Below are 18,472 nucleotides of genomic sequence, written 5' to 3'. Positions count from 1 at the left end.
CCTGGCAGTTCGGGCTGGACTGTTCCCATTGGGCACAGGGTCAAGACTGATTTGGATATGGCTGGGTCCAAACTGGAATGGCATGGTGAGCAAAAAAACGATGGATTTGGGCTCAGATCCCTGTACTGGGGTGAATGTATGACATTGTTCTGCATTCTGTCCATCAATAGTTCTTTTTGCATTTGTCACACCGAGTGGGACGGGTATGCTGAGACGTGAGTCCCGTGCTCTCCATGCCACTGGAATCAAGCTATCCTGCCTGAAGAGGGGTGAAACCCAGAAACAGGTCCTAGGATGCTTGTTTCCAGTCCAGGGAGGACCTGGCCTGGCAGTTCGGGCTGGACTGCTCCCATTGGGCACAGGGTCAAGACTGATTTGCATATGGCTGGGTCCAAACTGGAATGGCATGGTGAGCAAAAAAACGATGGATTTAGGCCCAGATCTCTGTACTGGGGTGAATGTATGACATTGTTCGGCATTCTCTCCATCAATAGTTCTTTTTGCATTTGTCACACCGAGTGGGACGGGTATGCTGAGACGTGAGTCCCGTGCTCTCCATGCCACTGGAATCAAGCTGTCCTGCCTGAAGTGGGGTGAAACCCCGAAACCGGTCCTAGGATGCTTGTTTCCAGTCCAGGGAGGACCTGGCCTGGCAGTTCGGGCTGGACTGCTCCCATTGGGCACAGGGTCAAGACTGATTTGCATATGGCTGGGTCCAAACTGGAGTGGCATGGTGAGCAAAAAAACGATGGATTTGGGCCCAGATCTCTGTACTGCGGTGAATGTATGACATTGTTCTGCATTCTGTCAATCAATAGTTCTTTTTGCATTTGTCACACCGAGTGGGACGGGTATGCTGAGACGTGAGTCCCGTGCTCTCCATGCCACTGGAATCAAGCTATCCTGGCTGAAGAGGGGTGAAACCCCGAAACCGGTCCTAGGATGCTTGTTTCCAGTCCAGGGAGGACCTGGCCTCGCAGTTCGTGCTGGACTGTTCCCATTGCGCACAGGGTCAAGACTGATTTCCATATGGCTGGGTCCAAACTGGAATAGCATGGTGAGCAAAAACACGATGGATTTGGGCCAGGATCTCTGTACTGGGGTGAATGTATGACATTGTTCTGCATTCTGTCCATCAATAGTTCTTTTTGCATTTGTAACCCCGAGTGGGACGGGTATGCTCAGACGTAAGTCCCGTGCTCTCCATGCCACTGGAATCAAGCTATCCTGCCTGAAGAGGGGTGAAACCCCGAAACCGGTCCTAGGATGCTTGTTTCCAGTCCAGGGAGGACCTGACCTGGCAGTTTGGGCTGGACTGTTCCCATTGGGCACAGAGTCAAGACTGATTTGCATATGGCTGGGTCCAAACTGGAATGGCGTGGTGAGCAAAAAAACGATGGATTTAGGCCCAGATCTCTGTACTGGGGTGAATGTATGACATTGTTCTGCATTCTGTACATCAATAGTTCTTTTGTGCATTTGTCACCCCGAGTGGGACGGGTATGCTCAGACGTGAGTCCCGTGCTCTCCATGCCACTGGAATCAAGCTATCCTGGCTGAAGAGGGGTGAAACCCCGAAACCGGTCCTAGTATGCTTGTTTCCAGTCCAGGGAGGACCTGGCCTGGCATTTCGGGCTGGACTGTTCCCATTGGGCACAGGGTCAAGACTGATTTGGATATGGCTGGGTCCAAACTGGAATGGCATGGTGAGCAAAAAAACGATGGATTTAGGCCCAGATCTCTGAACTGGGGTGAATGTATGACATTGTTCGGCATTCTCTCCATCAATAGTTCTTTTTTGCATTTGTCACCCCGAGTGGGACGGGTATGCTCAGACGTGAGTCCCGTGCTCTCCATGCCACTGTAATCAAGCTATCCTGGCTGAAGAGGGGTGAAACCCAGAAATCGGTCCTGGGATGCTTGTTTCCAGTCCAGGGAGGACCTGGCCTGGCAGTTCGGGCTGTACTGTTCCCATTGGGCACAGGGTCAAGACTGATTTGCATATGGCTGGGTCCAAACTGGAGTGGCATGGTGAGCAAAAAAACGATGGATTTGGGCCCAGATCTCTGTACTGCGGTGAATGTATGACATTGTTCTGCATTCTGTCAATCAATAGTTCTTTTTGCATTTGTCACACCGAGTGGGACGGGTATGCTGAGACGTGAGTCCCGTGCTCTCCATGCCACTGGAATCAAGCTATCCTGGCTGAAGAGGGGTGAAACCCCGAAACCGGTCCTAGGATGCTTGTTTCCAGTCCAGGGAGGACCTGGCCTCGCAGTTCGTGCTGGACTGTTCCCATTGCGCACAGGGTCAAGACTGATTTCCATATGGCTGGGTCTAAACTGGAATAGCATGGTGAGCAAAAAAACGATGGATTTGGGCCCAGATCTCTGTACTGGGGTGAATGTATGAAATTGTTCTGCATTCTGTCCATCAATAGTTCTTTTTGCATTTGTAACCCCGAGTTGGACGGGTATGCTCAGACGTGAGACCCGTGCTCTCCATGGCACTGGAATCAAGCTATCCTGGCTGAAAAGGGGTGAACCCCCGAAACCGGTCCTAGGGTGCTTGTTTCCAGTCCAGGGAGGACCTGGCCTGGCAGTTTGGGCTGGACTGTTCCCATTGGGCACAGAGTCAAGACTGATTTGCATATGGCTGGGTCCAAACTGGAGTGGCATGGTGAGCAAAAAAACGATGGATTTGGGCCCACATCTCTGTACTGCGGTGAATGTATGACATTGTTCTGCATTCTGTCAGTCAATAGTTCTTTTTGCATTTGTCACCCCGAGTGGGACGGGTATGCTCAGACGTGAGTCCCGTGCTCTCCATGCCACTGGAATCAAGCTATCCTGGCTGAAGAGGGGTGAAACCCTGAAATCGGTCCTAGGATGCTTGTTTCCAGTCCAGGGAGGACCTGGCCTGGCAGTTCAGGCTGGACTGTTCCCATTGGGCACAGGGTCACGACTGAATTGCACATGGCTGGGTCCAAACTGGAATGGCATGGTGAGCAAAAAAACGATGGATTTGAGCACAGATCTCTGTACTGGGGTGAATGTATGACATTGCTCTGCATTCTGTTCATCAATAGTTCTTTTTTGCATTTGTCACCCCGAGTGGGATGGGTATGCTCAGACGTGAGTCCCGTGCTCTCCATGCCACTGGATTCAAGCTATCCTGGCTGAAGAGGGGTGAAACCCCGAAACCGGCCCTAGGATGCTTGTTTCCAGTCCAGGGAGGACCTGGCCTGGCAGTTCGGGCTGGACTGTTCCCATTGGGCACAGGGTCAAGACTGATTTGCATATGGCTGGGTCCAAACTGGAATGGCATGGTGAGCAAAAAAACAATGGATTTCAGCACAGATCTCTGTACTGGGGTGAATGTATGACATTGCTCTGCATTCTGTCCATCAATAGTTCTTTTTTGCATTTGTCAACCCGAGTGGGATGGGTATGCTCAGACGTGAGTCCCGTGCTCTCCATGCCACTGGATTCAAGCTATCCTGGCTGAAGAGGGGTGAAACCCCGAAACTGGCCCTAGGATGCTTGTTTCCAGTCCAGGGAGGACCTGGCCTGGCAGTTCGGGCTGGACTGTTCCCATTGGGCACAGGGTCAAGACTGATTTGCATATGGCTGGGTCCAAACTGGAATGGCATGGTGAGCAAAAAAACTATGGATTTAGGCCCAGATCTCTGTACTGGGGTGAATGTATGACATTGTTCTGCATTCTGTACATCAATAGTTCTTTTTTGCATTTGTCACCCCGAGTGGGACGGGTATGCTCAGACGTGAGTCCCGTGCTCTCCATGCCACTGGAATCAAGCTATACTGGCTGAAGAGGGGTGAAACCCCGAAACCGGTCCTAGGATGTTTGTTTCCAGTCCAGGGAGGACCTGGCCTGGCAGTTCGGGCTGGACTGTTCCCATTGGGCACAGGGTCAAGACTGATTTGGATATGGCTGGGTCCAAACTGGAATGGCATGGTGAGCAAAAAAACGATGGATTTGGGCTCAGATCTCTGTACTGGGGTGAATGTATGACATTGTTCTGCATTCTGTCCATCAATAGTTCTTTTTGCATTTGTCACACCGAGTGGGACGGGTATGCTGAGACGTGAGTCCCGTGCTCTCCATGCCACTGGAATCAAGCTATCCTGCCTGAAGAGGGGTGAAACCCAGAAACCGGTCCTAGGATGCTTGTTTCCAGTCCAGGGAGGACCTGGCCTGGCAGTTCGGGCTGGACTGCTCCCATTGGGCACAGGGTCAAGACTGATTTGCATATGGCTGGGTCCAAACTGGAATGGCATGGTGAGCAAAAAAACGATGGATTTAGGCCCAGATCTCTGTACTGGGGTGAATGTATGACATTGTTCGGCATTCTCTCCATCAATAGTTCTTTTTGCATTTGTCACACCGAGTGGGACGGGTATGCTGAGACGTGAGTCCCGTGCTCTCCATGCCACTGGAATCAAGCTATCCTGCCTGAAGAGGGGTGAAACCCCGAAACCGGTCCTAGGATGCTTGTTTCCAGTCCAGGGAGGACCTGGCCTGGCAGTTCGGGCTGGACTGCTCCCATTGGGCACAGGGTCAAGACTGATTTGCATATGGCTGGGTCCAAACTGGAGTGGCATGGTGAGCAAAAAAACGATGGATTTGGGCCCAGATCTCTGTACTGCGGTGAATGTATGACATTGTTCTGCATTCTGTCAATCAATAGTTCTTTTTGCATTTGTCACACCGAGTGGGACGGGTATGCTGAGACGTGAGTCCCGTGCTCTCCATGCCACTGGAATCAAGCTATCCTGGCTGAAGAGGGGTGAAACCCCGAAACCGGTCCTAGGATGCTTGTTTCCAGTCCAGGGAGGACCTGGCCTCGCAGTTCGTGCTGGACTGTTCCCATTGCGCACAGGGTCAAGACTGATTTCCATATGGCTGGGTCCAAACTGGAATAGCATGGTGAGCAAAAACACGATGGATTTGGGCCAGGATCTCTGTACTGGGGTGAATGTATGACATTGTTCTGCATTCTGTCCATCAATAGTTCTTTTTGCATTTGTAACCCCGAGTGGGACGGGTATGCTCAGACGTGAGTCCCGTGCTCTCCATGCCACTGGAATCAAGCTATCCTGCCTGAAGAGGGGTGAAACCCCGAAACCGGTCCTAGGATGCTTGTTTCCAGTCCAGGGAGGACCTGACCTGGCAGTTTGGGCTGGACTGTTCCCATTGGGCACAGAGTCAAGACTGATTTGCATATGGCTGGGTCCAAACTGGAATGGCGTGGTGAGCAAAAAAACGATGGATTTAGGCCCAGATCTCTGTACTGGGGTGAATGTATGACATTGTTCTGCATTCTGTACATCAATAGTTCTTTTGTGCATTTGTCACCCCGAGTGGGACGGGTATGCTCAGACGTGAGTCCCGTGCTCTCCATGCCACTGGAATCAAGCTATCCTGGCTGAAGAGGGGTGAAACCCCGAAACCGGTCCTGGGATGCTTGTTTCCAGTCCAGGGAGGACCTGGCCTGGCAGTTCGGGCTGTACTGTTCCCATTGGGCACAGGGTCAAGACTGATTTGCATATGGCTGGGTCCAAACTGGAGTGGCATGGTGAGCAAAAAAACGATGGATTTGGGCCCAGATCTCTGTACTGCGGTGAATGTATGACATTGTTCTGCATTCTGTCAATCAATAGTTCTTTTTGCATTTGTCACACCGAGTGGGACGGGTATGCTGAGACGTGAGTCCCGTGCTCTCCATGCCACTGGAATCAAGCTATCCTGGCTGAAGAGGGGTGAAACCCCGAAACCGGTCCTAGGATGCTTGTTTCCAGTCCAGGGAGGACCTGGCCTCGCAGTTCGTGCTGGACTGTTCCCATTGCGCACAGGGTCAAGACTGATTTCCATATGGTTGGGTCTAAACTGGAATAGCATGGTGAGCAAAAAAACGATGGATTTGGGCCCAGATCTCTGTACTGGGGTGAATGTATGAAATTGTTCTGCATTCTGTCCATCAATAGTTCTTTTTGCATTTGTAACCCCGAGTTGGACGGGTATGCTCAGACGTGAGACCCGTGCTCTCCATGGCACTGGAATCAAGCTATCCTGGCTGAAAAGGGGTGAACCCCCGAAACCGGTCCTAGGGTGCTTGTTTCCAGTCCAGGGAGGACCTGGCCTGGCAGTTTGGGCTGGACTGTTCCCATTGGGCACAGAGTCAAGACTGATTTGCATATGGCTGGGTCCAAACTGGAGTGGCATGGTGAGCAAAAAAACGATGGATTTGGGCCCACATCTCTGTACTGCGGTGAATGTATGACATTGTTCTGCATTCTGTCAATCAATAGTTCTTTTTGCATTTGTCACACCGAGTGGGACGGGTATGCTGAGATGTGAGTCCCGTGCTCTCCATGCCACTGGAATCAAGCTATCCTGGCTGAAGAGGGGTGAAACCCCGAAACCGGTCCTAGGATGCTTGTTTCCAGTCCAGGGAGGACCTGGCCTCGCAGTTCGTGCTGGACTGTTCCCATTGCGCACAGGGTCAAGACTGATTTCCATATGGCTGGGTCTAAACTGGAATAGCATGGTGAGCAAAAAAACGATGGATTTGGGCCCAGATCTCTGTACTGGGGTGAATGTATGACATTGTTCTGCATTCTGTCCATCAATAGTTCTTTTTGCATATGTAACCCCCAGTGGGACGGGTATGCTCAGACGTTAGTCCCGTGCTCTCCATGGCACTGGAATCAAGCTATCCTGGCTGAAAAGGGGTGAACCCCCAAAACCGGTCCTAGGATGCTTGTTTCCAGTCCAGGGAGGACCTGGCCTGGCAGCTTGGGCTGGACTGTTCCCATTGGGCACAGGGTCAAGACTGATTTGCATATGGCTGGGTCCAAACTGGAATGGCATGGTGAGCAAAAAAACGATGGATTTGGGCCCAGATCTCTGTACTGGGGTGAATGTATGACATTGTTCTGCATTCTGTCCATCAATAGTTCTTTTTGCATTTGTCACACCGAGTGGGACGGGTATGCTCAGACGTGAGTCCCATGCTCTCCATGCCACTGGAATCAAGCTATCCTGGCTGAAGAGAGGTGAAACCCCGAAACCGGTCCTAGGATGCTTGTTTCCAGTCCAGGGAGGACCTGGCCTGGCAGTTCGGGCTGGACTGTTTCCATTGGGCACAGGGTCAAGACTGATTTGCATATGGCTGGGTCCAAACTGGAATGGCATGGTGAGCAAAAAAACGATAGATTTGTGTCCAGATCTCCGTACTGGGGTGAATGTATGACATTGTTCTGCATTCTGTCCATCAATAGTTCTTTATGCATTTGTCACCCCGAGAGGGACGGGTATGCTCAGACGTGAGTCCTGTGCTCTCCATGCCACTGGAATCAAGCTATACTGGTTGAAGAGGGGTGAAACCCCGAAATCGGTCCTAGGATGCTTGTTTCCAGTCCAGGGAGGACCTGGCCTGGCAGTTCGGGCTGGACTGTTCCCATTGGGCACAGGGTCAAGACTGAGTTGCATATGGCTGGGCCCAAACTGGAATGGCATGGTGAGCAAAAAAACAATGGATTTGGGCCAAGATCTCTGTACTGGGGTGAATGTATGACATTGTTCTGCATTCTGTCCCTCAATAGTTCTTTTTGCATTTGTCACACCGAGTGGGTCGGGTATGCTCAGACGTGAGTCCCGTGCTCTCCATGCCACTGGAATCAAGCTATCCTGGCTGAAGAGGGGTGAAAACCGAAATTGGTCCTAGGATGCTTGTTTCCAGTCCAGGGAGGACCTGGCCTGGCAGTTCAGGCTGGACTGTTCCCATTGGGCACAGGGTCACGACTGAATTGCATATGGCTGGGTCCAAACTGGAATGGCATGGTGAGCAAAAAAACGATGGATTTGAGCACAGATCTCTGTACTGGGGTGAATGTATGACATTGCTCTGCATTCTGTCCATCAATAGTTCGTTTTTGCATTTGTCACCCCGAGTGGGATGGGTATGCTCAGACGTGAGTCCCGTGCTCTCCATGCCACTGGAATCAAGCTATCCTGGCTGAAGAGGGTTGAAACCTCGAAACCGGTCCTAGGATGCTTGTTTCCAGTCCAGGGAGGACCTGGCCTGGTAGTTCGGGCTGGACTATTCCCATTGGGCACAGGGTCAAGACGGATTTGCATATGGCTGGGTCCAAACTGGAATGGCATGGTGAGCAAAAAAAACGATGTATTTGTGTCCAGATCTCTGTACTGGGGTGAATGTATGACATTGTTCTGCATTCTGTCCATCAATAGTTCTTTATGCATTTGTCACCCCGAGTGGGACGGGTATGCTCAGACGTGAGTCCTGTGCTCTCCATGCCACTGGAATCAAGCTATCCTGGTTGAAGAGGGGTGAAACCCCGAAATCGGTCCTAGGATGCTTGTTTCCAGTCCAGGGAGGACCTGGCCTGGCAGTTCGGGCTGGACTGTTCCCATTGGGCACAGGGTCAAGACTGATTTGCATATGGCTGGGTCCAAACTGGAATGGCATGGTGAGCAAAAAAACGATGGATTTTGGCCCAGATCTCTGTACTGGGATGAATGTATGACATTGTTCGGCATTCTGTAGATCAATAGTTCTTTTTTGCATTTGTCACCCCGAGTGGGAATGGTATGCTCAGACGTGAGTCCCGTCCTCTCCATGCCACTGGAATCAAGCTATCCTGGCTGAAGAGGGGTGAAACCCCGAAACCGGTCCTAGGATGCTTGTTTCCAGTCCAGGGAGGACCTGGCCTGGCAGTTCGGGCTGGACTGTTCCCATTGGGCACAGGGTCAAGACTGATTTGGATATGGCTGGGTCCAAACTGGAATGGCATGGTGAGCAAAAAAACGATGGATTTTGGCCCAGATCTCTGTACTGGGGTGAATGTATGACATTGTTCTGCATTCTGTCCATCAATAGTTCTTTTTGCATTTGTCACACCGAGTGGGACGGGTATGCTCAGACGTGAGTCCCGTGCTCTACATGCCACTGGAATCAAGCTATCCTGTCTGAAGAGGGGTGAAACCCCGAAATCGGTCCTAGGATGCTTGTTTCCAGTCCAGGGAGGACCTGGCCTGGCAGTTCAGGCTGGACTGTTCCCATTGGGCACAGGGTCACGACTGAATTGCATATGGCTGGGTCCAAACTGGAATGGCATGGTGAGCAAAAAAACGATGGATTTGAGCACAGATCTCTGTACTGGGGTGAATGTATGATATTGCTCTGCATTCTGTCCATCAATAGTTCTTTTTTGCATTTGTCACCCCGAGTGGGATAGGTATGCTCAGACGTGAGTCCCGTGCTCTCCATGCCACTGGATTCAAGCTATCCTGGCTGAAGAGGGTTGAAACCCCGAAACCGGTCCTAGGATGCTTGTTTCCAGTCCAAGGAGGACCTGGCCTGGCAGTTCGGGCTGGACTGTTCCCATTGGGCACAGGGTCAAGACTGATTTGCATAAGGCTGGTTCCAAACTGGAGTGCATGGTGAGCAAAAAAACGATGGATTTGGGCCCAGATCTCTGTAATTGGTTGAATGTATGACATTGTTCCTCATTCTGTCAATCAATAGTTCTTTTTGCATTTGTCACCCCGAGTGGGACGGGTATGCTCAGACGTGAGTCCCATGCTCTCCATGCCACTGGAATCAAGCTATCCTGGCTGAAGAGGGGTGAAACCCCGAAACCGGTCCTATGATGCTTGTTTCCAGTCCAGGGAGGACCTGGCCTCGCAGTTCGTGCTGGACTGTTCCCATTGCGCACAGGGTCAAGACTGATTTCCATATGGCTGCGTCCAAACTGGAATAGCATGGTGAGCAAAAAAACGATGGTTTTGGGCCCAGATCTCTGTATTGGTGTGAATGTATGACATTGTTCTGCATTCTGTCAATCAATAGTTATTTTTGCATTTGTCACACCGAGTGGGACGGGTATGCTCAGACGTGAGTCCCGTGCTCTCCATGCCACTGGAATCAAGCTATCCTGGCTGAAGAGGGGTGAAACCCTGAAACCGGTCCTAGGATGCTTTTTTCCAGTCCAGGGAGGACCTGGCCTGGCAGTTCTGGCTGGACTGTTTCCATTGGGCACAGGGTCAAGACTGATTTGCATATGGCTGGGTCCAAACTGGAATGGCATGGTGAGCAAAAAAACGATGGATTTGGGCCCAAATCTCTGTACTGGGGTGAATATATGACATTGTTCTGCATTCTGTCCATCAATAGTTTTTTTTGCATTTGTCACCCCGAGTGGGACAGGTATGCTCAGACGTGAGTCCCGTGCTCTCCATGCCATTGGAATCAAGCTATCCTGGATGAAGAGGGGTGAAACCCCGAAACCGGTCCTAGGATGCTTTTTTCCAGTCCAAGGAGGATCTGGCCTGGCAGTTCGGGCTGGACTGTTCCCATTGGGCACAGGGTCAAGACTGATTTGCATATGGCTGGGACCAAACTGGAATGGCATGGTGAGCAAAAAAACGATGGATTTGGGTCCAGATCTCTGTACTGGGGTGAATGTATGACATTGTTCTGCATTCTGTCCATCAATAGTTCTTTTAGCATTTGTCACCCCGAGTGGGACAGGTATGCTCAGACGTGAGTCCCGTGCTCTCCATGCCACTGGAATCAAGCTATCCTAGCTGAAGAGGGTTGAAACCCCGAAACCGGTCCTAGGATGCTTGTTTCCAGTCCAAGGAGGACCTGGCCTGGCAGTTCGGGCTGGACTGTTCCCATTGGGCACAGGGTCAAGACTGATTTGCATATGGCTGGGTCCCAACTGGAATGGCATGGTGAGCAAAAAACTATGGATTTGGGTCCAGATCTCTGTACTGGGGTGAATGTATGACATTGTTCTGCATTCCGTCCATCAATAGTTCTTTTTGCATATGTCACCCCGAGTGGGACGGGTATGCTCAGACGTGAGTCCCGTGCTCTCCATGCCACTGGAATCAAGCTATCCTGGCTGAAGAGGGGTGAAACCCTGAAATCGGTCCTAGGATGCTTGTTTCCAGTCCAGGGAGGACCTGGCCTGGCAGTTCAGGCTGGACTGTTCCCATTGGGCACAGGGTCATGACTGAATTGCACATGGCTGGGTCTAAACTGGAATGGCATTGTGAGCAAAAAAACGATGGATTTGAGCACAGATCTCTGTACTGGGGTGAATGTATGACATTGCTCTGCATTCTGACCATCAATAGTTCTTTTTTGCATTTGTCACCCCGAGTGGGATGGGTATGCTCAGACGTGAGTCCCGTGCTCTCCATGCCACTGGATTCAAGCTATCCTGGCTGAAGAGGGGTGAAACCCCGAAACCGGCCCTAGAATGCTTGTTTCCAGTCCAGGGAGGACCTGGCCTGGCAGTTCGGGCTGGACTGTTCCCATTGAGCACAGGGTCAAGACTGATTTGCTTATGGCTGGGTCCAAACTGGAATGGCATGGTGAGCAAAAAAAAGATGGATTTGGGTCCAGATCTCTGTACTGGGGTGAATGTATGACATTGTTCTGCATTCTGTCAATCAATAGTTCTTTTTGCATTTGTCACCCCGAGTGGGACGGGTATGCTCAGACGTGAGTCCCGTGCTCTCCATGCCACTGGAATCAAGCTATCCTGGCTGAGGAGGGGTGAAACCCCGAAACGGGTCCTAGGATGCTTGTTTCCAGTCCAGGGAGGACCTGGCCTGGCGGTTCGGGCTGGACTGTTTCCATTGGGCACAGGGTCAAGACTGATTTGCATATCGCTGGGTCCAAACTGGAATGACATGGTGAGCAAAAAAACGATGGATTTGGGCCTAGATCTCTGTACTGGGGTGAATGTATGACATTGTTCTGTATTCTGTCCATCAATAGTTCTTTTTGCATTTGTAACCCCGAGTGGGACGGGTATGCTCAGACGTTAGTCCCGTGCTCTCCATGGCACTGGAATCAAGCTATCCTGGCTGAAAAGGGGTGAACCCCCAAAACCGTCCTAGGATGCTTGTTTCCAGTCCAGGGAGGACCTGGCCTGGCAGTTTGGGCTGGACTGTTCCCATTGGGCACAGGGTCAAGACTGATTTGCATATGGCTGGGTCCAAACTGGAATGGCATGGTGAGCAAAAAAACGATGGATTTGGGCCCAGATCTCTGTACTGGGGTGAATGTATGACATTGTTCTGCATTCTGTCCATCAATAGTTCTTTTTGCATTTGTCACACCGAGTGGGACGGGTATGCTCAGACGTGAGTCCCATGCTCTCCATGCCACTGGAATCAAGCTATCCTCGCTGAAGAGAGGTGAAACCCCGAAACCGCTCCTAGGATGCTTGTTTCCAGTCCAGGGAGGACCTGGCCTGGCAGTTCGGGCTGGACTGTTTCCATTGGGCACAGGGTCAAGACTGATTTGCATATGGCTGGGTCCAAACTGGAATGGCATGGTGAGCAAAAAAACGATAGATTTGGGCCCAGATCTCTGTACTCGGGTGAATGTATGACATTGTTCTGCATTCTGTCCATCAATAGTTCTTTTTGCATTTGTCATCCCGAGTGGGACAGGTATGCTCAGACGTGAGTCCCGTGCTCTCCATGCCACTGGAATCAAGCAATCCTGGCTGAAGAGGGTTGAAACCTCAAAACCGGTCCTAGGATGCTTGTTTCCAGTCCAGGGAGGACCTGGCCTGGCAGTTCGGGCTGGACTATACCCATTGGGCACAGGGTCAAGACGGATTTGCATATGGCTGGGTCCAAACTGGAATGGCAAGGTGAGCAAAAAAACGATGGATTTGTGTCCAGATCTCTGTACTGGGGTGAATGTATGACATTGTTCTGCATTCTGTCCATCAATAGTTCTTTATGCATTTGTCACCCCGAGTGGGACGGGTATGCTCAGACGTGAGTCCCGTGCTCTCCATGCCACTGGAATCAAGCTATCCTGGCTGAAGAGGGGTGAAAACCCGAAATTGGTCCTAGGATGCTTGTTTCCAGTCCAGGGAGGACCTGGCCTGGCAGTTCGGGCTGAACTGTTCCCATTGGGCACAGGGTCAAGACTGATTTGCATATGACTGGGTCCAAACTGGAATGGCATGGTGAGCAAAAAAACGATGGATTTGGGTCCAGATCTCTGTACTGGGGTGAATGTATGACATTGTTCTGCATTCTGTCCATCAATAGTTCTTTTTGCATTTGTCATCCCGAGTGGGACGGGTATGCTCAGACGTGAGTCCCGTGCTCTCCATGCCACTGGAATCAAGCTATCCTGGCTGAAGAGGGGTAAAACCCCGAAATCGGTCCTAGGATGCTTGTTTCCAGTTCAGGGAGGACCTGGCCTGGCAGTTCAGGCTGGACTGTTCCCATTGGGCACAGGGTCACGACTGAATTGCATATGGCTGGGTCCAAACTGGAATGGCATGGTGAGCAAAAAAACGATGGATTTGAGCACAGATCTCTGTACTGGGGTGAATGTATGATATTGCTCTACATTCTGTCCATCAATAGTTCTTTTTTGCATTTGTCACCCTGAGTGGGATAGGTATGCTCAGACGTGAGTCCCGTGCTCTCCATGCCACTGGATTCAAGCTATCCTGGCTGAAGAGGGTTGAAACCCCGAAACCGGTCCTAGGATGCTTGTTTCCAGTCCAAGGAGGACCTGGCCTGGCAGTTCGGGCTGGACTGTTCCCATTGGGCACAGGGTCAAGACTGATTTGCATAAGGCTGGTTCCAAACTGGAGTGCATGGTGAGCAAAAAAACGATGGATTTGGGCCCAGATCTCTTTAATGGGTTGAATGTATGACATTGTTCTGCATTCTGTCTATCAATAGTTCTTTTTGCATTTGTCACCCCGAGTGGGACGGGTATGCTCAGACGTGAGTCCCATGCTCTCCATGCCACTGGAATCAAGCTATCCTGGCTGAAGAGGGGTGAAACCCCGAAACCGGTCCTATGATGCTTGTTTCCAGTCCAGGGAGGACCTGGCCTCGCAGTTCGTGCTGGACTGTTCCCATTGCGCACAGGGTCAAGACTGATTTCCATATGGCTGGGTCCAAACTGGAATAGCATGGTGAGCAAAAAAACGATGGTTTTGGGCCCAGATCTCTGTATTGGTGTGAATGTATGACATTGTTCTGCATTCTGTCAATCAATAGTTATTTTTGCATTTGTCACACCGAGTGGGACGGGTATGCTCAGACGTGAGTCCCGTGCTCTCCATGCCACTGGAATCAAGCTATCCTGGCTGAAGAGGGGTGAAACCCTGAAACCGGTCCTAGGATGCTTTTTTCCAGTCCAGGGAGGACCTGGCCTGGCAGTTCTGGCTGGACTGTTTCCATTGGGCACAGGGTCAAGACTGATTTTCATATGGCTGGGTCCAAACTGGAATGGCATGGTGAGCAAAAAAACGATGGATTTGGGTCCAGATCTCTGTACTGGGGTGAATGTATGACATTGTTCTGCATTCTGTCCATCAATAGTTCTTTTAGCATTTGTCACCCCGAGTGGGACAGGTATGCTCAGACGTGAGTCCCGTGCTCTCCATGCCACTGGAATCAAGCTATCCTAGCTGAAGAGGGTTGAAACCCCGAAACCGGTCATAGGATGCTTGTTTCCAGTCCAAGGAGGACCTGGCCTGGCAGTTCGGGCTGGACTGTTCCCATTGGGCACAGGGTCAAGACTGATTTGCATATGGCTGGGTCCCAACTGGAATGGCATGGTGAGCAAAAAAACTATGGATTTGGGTCCAGATCTCTGTACTGGGGTGAATGTATAACATTGTTCTGCATTCCGTCCATCAATAGTTCTTTTTGCATATGTCACCCCGAGTGGGACGGGTATGCTCAGACGTGAGTCCCGTGCTCTCCATGCCACTGGAATCAAGCTATCCTGGCTGAAGAGGGGTGAAACCCTGAAATCGGTCCTAGGATGCTTGTTTCCAGTCCAGGGAGGACCTGGCCTGGCAGTTCAGGCTGGACTGTTCCCATTGGGCACAGGGTCACGACTGAATTGCACATGGCTGGGTCTAAACTGGAATGGCATTGTGAGCAAAAAAACGATGGATTTGAGCACAGATCTCTGTACTGGGGTGAATGTATGACATTGCTCTGCATTCTGTCCATCAATAGTTCTTTTTTGCATTTGTCACCCCGAGTGGGATGGGTATGCTCAGACGTGAGTCCCGTGCTCTCCATGCCACTGGATTCAAGCTATCCTGGCTGAAGAGGGGTGAAACCCCGAAACCGGCCCTAGGATGCTTGTTTCCAGTCCAGGGTGGACCTGGCCTGGCAGTTCGGGCTGGACTGTTCCCATTGGGCACAGGGTCAAGACTGATTTGCTTATGGCTGGGTCCAAACTGGAATGGCATGGTGAGCAAAAAAAAGATGGATTTGGGTCCAGATCTCTGTACTGGGGTGAATGTATGACATTGTTCTGCATTCTGTCAATCAATAGTTCTTTTTGCATTTGTCACCCCGAGTGGGACGGGTATGCTCAGACGTGAGTCCCGTGCTCTCCATGCCACTGGAATCAAGCTATCCTGGCTGAGGAGGGGTGAAACCCCGAAACGGGTCCTAGGATGCTTGTTTCCAGTCCAGGGAGGACCTGGCCTGGCAGTTCGGGCTGGACTGTTTCCATTGGGCACAGGGTCAAGACTGATTTGCATATCGCTGGGTCCCAACTGGAATGACATGGTGAGCAAAAAAACGATGGATTTGGGCCCAGATCTCTGTACTGGGGTGAATGTATGACATTGTTCTGTATTCTGTCCATCAATAGTTCTTTTTGCATTTGTAACCCCGAGTGGGACGGGTATGCTCAGACGTTAGTCCCGTGCTCTCCATGGCACTGGAATCAAGCTATCCTGGCTGAAAAGGGGTGAACCCCAAAACCGTCCTAGGATGCTTGTTTCCAGTCCAGGGAGGACCTGGCCTGGCAGTTTGGGCTGGACTGTTCCCATTGGGCACAGGGTCAAGACTGATTTGCATATGGCTGGGTCCAAACTGGAATGGCATGGTGAGCAAAAAAACGATGGATTTGGGCCCAGATCTCTGTACTGGGGTGAATGTATGACATTGTTCTGCATTCTGTCCATCAATAGTTCTTTTTGCATTTGTCACACCGAGTGGGACGGGTATGCTCAGACGTGAGTCCCATGCTCTCCATGCCACTGGAATCAAGCTATCCTGGCTGAAGAGAGGTGAAACCCCGAAACCGCTCCTAGGATGCTTGTTTCCAGTCCAGGGAGGACCTGGCCTGGCAGTTCGGGCTGGACTGTTTCCATTGGGCACAGGGTCAAGACTGATTTGCATATGGCTGGGTCCAAACTGGAATGGCATGGTGAGCAAAAAAACGATAGATTTGAGCCCAGATCTCTGTACTCGGGTGAATGTATGACATTGTTCTGCATTCTGTCCATCAATAGTTCTTTTTGCATTTGTCATCCCGAGTGGGACAGGTATGCTCAGACGTGAGTCCCGTGCTCTCCATGCCACTGGAATCAAGCAATCCTGGCTGAAGAGGGTTGAAACCTCGAAACCGGTCCTAGGATGCTTGTTTCCAGTCCAGGGAGGACCTGGCCTGGCAGTTCGGGCTGGACTATTCCCATTGGGCACAGGGTCAAGACGGATTTGCATATAGCTGGGTCCAAACTGGAATGGCATGGTGAGCAAAAAAACGATGGATTTGTGTCCAGATCTCTGTACTGGGGTGAATGTATGACATTGTTCTGCATTCTGTCCATCAATAGTTCTTTATGCATTTGTCACCCCGAGTGGGACGGGTATGCTCAGACGTGAGTCCCATGCTCTCCATGCCACTGGAATCAAGCTATCCTGCCTGAAGAGGGGTAAAACCCCGAATCCGGTCCTAGGATGATTGTTTCCAGTCCAGGGAGGACCTGGCCTGGCAGTTCGGGCTGGACTGCTCCCATTGGGCACAGGGTCAAGACTGATTTGCATATGGCTGGGTCCAAACTGGAATGGCATGGTGAGCAAAAAAACAACGGATTTAGGCCCACATCTCTGTACTGGGGTGAATGTATGACATTGTTCTGCATTCTCTCCATCAATAGTTCTTTTTTGCATTTGTCACCCCGAGTGGGACGGGTATGCTCAGAAGTGAGTCCCGTGCTCTCCATGCCACTGGAATCAAGCTATCCTGGCTGAAGAGGGGTGAAACCCCGAAACCGGTCCTAGGATGCTTGTTTCCAGTCCAGGGAGGACCTGGCCTCACAGTTCGTGCTGGACTGTTCCCATTGGGCACAGGGTCAAGACTGATTTTCATATGGCTGGGTCCACACTGGAATAGCATGGTGAGCAAAAAAACGATGGATTTGGGTCCAGATCTCTGTACTGGGGTGAATGTATGACATTGTTCTGCATTCTGTCCATCAATAGTTCTTTTTGCATTTGTAACAACGAGTGGGACGGGTATGCTCAGACGTGAGTCCCGTGCTCTCCATGGCACTGGAATCAAGCTATCCTGGCTGAAAAGGGGTGAACCCCCGAAACCGGTCCTAGGGTGCTTGTTTCCAGTCCAGGGAGGACCTAGCCTGGCAGTTTGGGCTGGACTGTTCCCATTTGGCACAGGGTCAAAACTGATTTGCATATGGCTGGGTCCAAACTGGAATGGCATGGTGAGCAAAAAAACAATGGATTTGGGCCCCGATCTCTGTACTGGGGTGAATGTATGACATTGTTCTGCATTCTGTCCATCAATAGTTCTTTGTGCATTTGTCACACCGAGTGGGACGGGTATGCTCTGACGTGAGTCCCGTGCACTCCATGCCACTGGAATCAAGCTATCCTGGCTGAAGAGAGGTGAAACCCCGAAACCGGTCCTAGGATGCTTGTTTCCAGTCCAGGGAGGACCTGGCCTGGCAGTTCGGGCTGGACTGTTTCCATTGGGCACAGGGTCAAGACGGATTTGCATATGGCTGGGTCCAAACTGGAATGGCATGGTGAGCAAAAAAACGATGGATTTGTGTCCAGATCTCTGTACTGGGGTGAATGTATGACATTGTTCTGCATTCTGTCCATCAATAGTTCTTTATGCATTTGTCATCCCGAGTGGGACGGGTATGCTCAGACGTGAGTCCTGTGCTCTCCATGCCACTGGAATCAAGCTATCCTGGTTGAAGAGGGGTGAAACCCCGAAATCGGTCCTAGGATGCTTGTTTCCTGTCCAGGGAGGACCTGGCCTGGCAGTTCGGGCTGGACTGTTCCCATTGGGCACAGGGTCAAGACTGATTTGCATATGGCTGGGTCCAAACTGGAATGGCATGGTGAGCAAAAAAACGATGGATTTTGGCCCAGATCTCTGTACTGGGATGAATGTATGACATTGTTCGGCATTCTGTAGATCAATAGTTCTGTTTTGCATTTGTCACCCCGAGTGGGACTGGTATGCTCAGACGTGAGTCCCGTCCTCTCCATGCCACTGGAATCAAGCTATCCTGGCTGAAGAGGGGTGAAACCCCGAAACCGGTCCTAGGATGCTTGTTTCCAGTCCAGGAAGGAC

Source organism: Triturus cristatus, chromosome 1_1 (genome assembly GCF_964204655.1).
Source record: "Triturus cristatus chromosome 1_1, aTriCri1.1, whole genome shotgun sequence".
NCBI lineage: Eukaryota > Metazoa > Chordata > Amphibia > Caudata > Salamandridae > Triturus > Triturus cristatus.
The sequence above is the reverse complement of the archived record's forward strand: the minus strand, read 5'-3'. Positions refer to the sequence as shown.